At 46.0% G+C, this 5,259-nt stretch overlaps 1 protein-coding gene across 1 annotated transcript in view; it reads right to left on the bottom strand.

Annotated features, from left to right (window-relative positions):
• Nucleotides 1–549, bottom strand: part of Boc (BOC cell adhesion associated, oncogene regulated) — an 82,986-nt gene extending 82,437 nt beyond the window's left edge. Inside the window, exon 1 of the mRNA XM_004633352.2 lies at nucleotides 141–549. The gene's annotated coding sequence lies outside the window, so the exon portion shown is untranslated. The remainder of the gene's footprint in view (nucleotides 1–140) is intronic.
• Between the last annotated feature and the right edge of the window lie 4,710 nt (nucleotides 550–5,259).

The following is a 5,259-nucleotide window of genomic DNA, read 5'->3' as shown; positions in this document are numbered from 1 at the left end:
CGGCCCCGCCGCCGGCAGCGCTCGCACCCGCCGCCCCGCGCGTCCCAGCAGCCGCTCGCCGCGCTCCCGTCCCGCCTGCAAACCAACAAATAAACACAACTTTTTATGAAAAGAAAATAAACTCCAGCGACGTGACTCACCTCTGGTGCAGCCGACGTCGGGAAAGGGTGAGCCCCGGCCCGGAGGCCAGGGCGGTGGGCGCGAGAGCCACGCAGCAGCGCGCCGCGCGGACACACGACGCGTGGGGACACGCTCGGGACACGCAGGGGCGCACAGACACACACTGCGGAGCAACAAAGAGCCGGGGACTGAGACGCCGCGGCCCGCGAGCGAGGGAGCGTGCGGGCGCGCGTGGCTGGGGTGTGTGTGCGTGCGCGAGTGTGCGCGCGTGTCTGTGCGCGGCCGTGGACACCGCCAGCCCGGCTCAGGGTCCCCGGGGCAGGAAGCGAGGGCCGCGGCGACTGCGGGGGCAGCAGGCGGAGGATACAGGGGACGCGGCGCCCAGCGCACCGGATCCCTCCATATGGAAGAAGCTTTTTTGGATGACTGAACTCGCAAACAATTCCTTCTTTTGCTTCTCCTGCTTAGGAGCCTCCCATTGCCGTGCGAGGAGGGGAGGGGGAGAGGAGGAGGAGGAGGAGGCGGGAGGAGGGGAGGAGCGAAGCGGAGCAGAGAAAAGTCTTGGAAAGGAAGCTGGAAACACACACACACACACACACACATACACACGCACTCACACACACTCACACACACCCTAATCTAGGGCAGTTTCACCCCTAACACCCACTTTCTGCCGCGAGGTACTCTTGCTCTCCTCCAAGGTTTTCTTTTCCGTAGCCCAAGCACCATCCTTCGCCTTCTCCCTCCCCTGGCTTCACCTGGAACCCTTCTCCTGGAAGCCACCCTCCCCACCCCCAGTCGCCAGGTCTCTTCTCCCTCTGCCCCTTGCTGACATCGACCTCTCACTTTTCTCCTCCGTTCTGTGAACAAATGTTCCATAAATCAGTGAAAGCAAACGTATTGTTATTAGAAGGCCAGTGCCCCAGAGGAGGCACCGACAGTCCAGAAAATGATAGGGAAAAGCTGTGTCAGGGAAGCCCCAAGGCTGCCTCCCCAGTCCTAGTGGGTCGGCTGGGGAGGCTTTGCGGCTGTGCTTAGTTGACAAGGCACCCTCCCGCCTGGCCTCTATCCATCATCTCAGATGTAGCAACCAGGACAAGGAGGAGGACGTGAGAGGTGGGGACGTGGGGGTGGTAGTGACTGCTAAGAACAGTTCACCACCTCTGTGTGGGTGCTGGGCCTACAGCATCCAGTGCAGCAGTTCTCAAACGTGGACTGCAGCAGGACTCTACAAAGTTTCCTGCAATGCCAACTGCCAGGCCCCATCTCCAGGTTCTGATTCCATGTCTCAGCTCAGCAAGAATTTGCTTTAAAATTTTCAGGTGCTGTTGATGCTTTAAAAGGGAGGGGGGGGGATTTCTTTTTCCCCAGAGCACCGAGAAGTCAAATGCTGAGTCTGTGGCAAGTTGGGTCTTCTTATTTAGGAATGAAGCATAGATTGGGAAGGATCATTACTCCCTCTCCTCAAATCACAGCAGAGAAAAGACCAGGAGGAGTTAAGTCATCTGTTCCAAGTGGATGTGAGCGTTTGCCAAGGCTGAGAGGAAGCTCTCTTGGGAGTGGGTCAGCCGGACTAAGATGGGGTGAGCAGAGGTGTTGCCTCCCCTCTGTGTGGAAGCGAGCTGCACTGGGAGTCAGTAAGTCACAGTGGGACTCGGAGAAAGTCACTGATCCTTCCTAGGCTACTCTTTCTTTTGTAGTAAAAATACATGCTTTGCACTGAATGTATGATTTTAATTGAATCTGAAACAAAAAAAAGTGTCTAAAAAGGCAACAAAAATGTGTTCTAGTCCATATTTTGTGCTATTTTTTTCTCCTGCGTTTGTTAATTCAGGCAGGAACCAGTTTTCATTTTGATTTTTCTGATGATTTTAGCTCTGCATGCCTGGGTTATTGGGCACGTTCCTGTGACAAAATGGGTCAAGTAGATGATCCATTTTCAACAAGAAGGGGAAAAGTCTCTGAATTCACTCTTTGAACCTCCCACTTACATTCTCCTCCTTCTCTTTTAATCTTCCACAATGTCCCAGAACATTCTCAAAGATCTCTTTTTCTCCTGGTTCAAGAACAATATTAGCTTCCACCTTCTTATTGTCCTCCTTCTGAGGCACAGTTCAGGATGACAAGGTCTACAGAGCACCCTCAGTACAAAATGGGTCAGTTGGTCTCCCACCATAATGAAAATACAAGCTTCTCCTCAGGTTTTTTTTTTTTTTAATTTTTTTTATTTATGTGTGTGTGTGTGTGTGTGTGTGTGTGTGTGTGTGCGTGTGTGGCCAGCTCAGCCCACCAGGGGGCAGGCTGGCTGGCATGTGGTGCTGGGGGATTGAACCCTGGTCCCTGGACTTTGCTAAGCTTGTTCTAAGTAGGTGCTTTAGACCACTGAACCATCTCACCAGCCCCTCCTCAGGTTTTTAAGCAGGGGTTCCAGCTTTCTGTTTTTCAGAGATGGATTCTAAGCACCACTCCCACAGGTAATGGTGCATTTATTTGTGAAGTTCTCAGATTGAATATATATATATATATTTCCTATGTGTGTTATTCATTGCTTGACCTCTCAAAGATGCTCAAAGATGTCCTGTATCCCTGCATACCTTTCTTCTAGGTCTCCCCATTTCCTCCACTCCTGGGTTTGGCTCCCCATAACCCTGGGGCCTGCATCAGAGAGGCAGCCCTTACCAATACTATTTAGTCAGCAGACTGAGCCCTGGCCTTCTGCCTTCCTGAGCTGATGATCCCAAGCTGATTGTCATGGCTGCCTGCCTTCCATAAAGTTTAGACAGAATGCAGATCATAGTTTCATGGAGATTTAACTCAGCTGCCACATCAAGCACACTGTTGGGACTTCAGATACATTTATTGTTTTTATGACTCTGTGATTGCATTTGTTATTACTCTTTTCTTATCCACACTATATTTCTGAATTCCTTCCTCATTCCCCTCTTCCTGGAGTGTGTTCCTTGCTTAATTATCTCATTCTCTCTATGTGAATCTCCCTATCCTAGATCCAGTAGCCTAGATATTTAAAAACTTCCAGGTGAAGTCTGGGCGGAATGAGGTGCCCTTTGCTACTTTCTATGCTGCTAATGGTGATTTGGGGACAGTCACTAAAAAAGAAGTGTGTAGGGTTTCAGCGTCCTCAGTGGTAGAGCTCTTGGCTAGCAAGCATAAAGTCCAGATCTTTGGCAAGGTAAATAAATAAAAAGGAAGCATTTGGTATGAAAATAATCATCACCTGAATTTATTATGCTGAAAGGGGATGGAGGCATAATGGGCGGGGACTAGAGGTCTATATATGTCACTATGTCATTAGGCTGTGCGGCTGGAATTGGAATAAATTGAGTAACATGAAAAGATACTGTTCCATCCTCACGTGCACCAGATCTTCCACCATTGTCATATAAACTGGGATGTCTAGAAAAGATTGTGCCAAGATTACTAAGGTGTAGATAAAGAGGTATGGGAATTGATTTCTTTCTCCATTTAATATAAATCTTTTTTACTGGTTATAAAATATATGTACTGAAAAAAATTCAGAAAAATATAGAAAAACACAAAAAAGGGAAGAAATCACATTAGTTATACTACCCAGGGAATAATGACATAGATTTTTTTTCTAGTATTATTATTTCTTATCAATTGTGATTTAATTGGAATCAGATAATTTACATGAGTATGTGATTTTAACTGAATCAGAGTTGGAAGATATTTAAAGACCTCAATAAGCTGAGAGTGTTTGGTACCAGAACTATTTTTTTTAATGAGTTTGATACTTATTGCAAGAGCTACTTTCTTCTTTGATTTATTGTATATACTGGTTTTGTTGCTGTTGTTTTTGTTTATATAAAGTCTGAACTTGTGCTAGGCAAGCACTTAACCACCAATAAGTGACATCCTTGGGTTTTTTTGTTTTTGTTTGTTTTTGAGAAGACTGTCTTGCTAAGTTGCCCAGACTGGCTATGAATTTGTGATCATCCTGCTTCAGGAATGGTCTTCCAAATAGGTGGACTACAGACATGTACCCCCATGCCTGGCACAATTGCTTTTTTTAAGTTTAACTTTCTACTGATTATTTCCCCCATGTTATCAAATCTTCAAAGTTTGACTTTAATAATTGTATATTATTCCATCAAAGACAGATACTATTTATTCTATCATTCTTCTAATGTCAGATATTTTGAATGTTTTATTTTTATTATCCTGCATTACAGTTGACAAAATGTCTTGTCATACATCTTCATCATTCTGATTGTTTCCTAAGGGTAGATTCCTAGAGTAGGAGTTCTGGATCAACGGATAACGTACAGCATTTTGAAGATATTTAGTTGTGGCTGGGGAGGTAGCTTGGCAGTCTAAGTGCCTGCCTGACAAGTGCAAGGACCTGGGTCTGCTCCCTGGTATCGCATGCCATTCCAGCCCCAGAACCCTGGGCCTACCGTGCCAGCCAGCGAAACCAGGCATAATGATGTACACCGGCAATCCCAGCTCTGCAATCCCAGCTCCTGAGACAGGAGGATCACTACAAGTCTGAGCTGTGTGGTGAGACCCTGTGCCAAATAAAGATGTTTAGCTGGTATTGCAAAATCGTCCTCCAGTGGTTCCAATACACATTTCCATCTCGTTATTCCAGCCAGAAACAACGAGACCATTAAATATACCGAGTCAAGTAGAGATGTAATTGAATTATCCAGTTTGGATAATTGTACTCTTCAGATAAAGAAACTGTCAAATATTTGCTAAAGTGAAGAAAACACTCAAGTGGGAAGAGTTGAACAATAATTTCTTACAATGTGAATTCAGTCATAGATATGATCGTGTTTAATGTACTTAACAGCCCTCTGAGAAATAGGGCCAAGATTATTGAATACCATCCTTCCCAGCCTCTGTGTTGGGTTCTGTACAACATTCAGTTTGGAATCCTCACAACTCTTTGACATGGATGCAATTATCTCCATCTTACAGTTAAGGAAAATTATGTAACTTGCCTAATATCATGAACAAGCAATTCCACAGTGCAATATGCTAGTTTCTTACACCATGTCATGAGCTGTAGGCTACTTCTTGGAATAAAAAAGCACACTAAGGGGCTGGTGAGATGGCTCAGTGGTCTAAAGTACCTACTTAGAACAAGCTTAGCAA

This window comes from Octodon degus, unplaced genomic scaffold (assembly GCF_000260255.1).
Source record: "Octodon degus isolate 3935 unplaced genomic scaffold, OctDeg1.0 scaffold00053, whole genome shotgun sequence".
NCBI lineage: Eukaryota > Metazoa > Chordata > Mammalia > Rodentia > Octodontidae > Octodon > Octodon degus.
The sequence above is the reverse complement of the archived record's forward strand: the minus strand, read 5'-3'. Positions and strand labels throughout refer to the sequence as shown.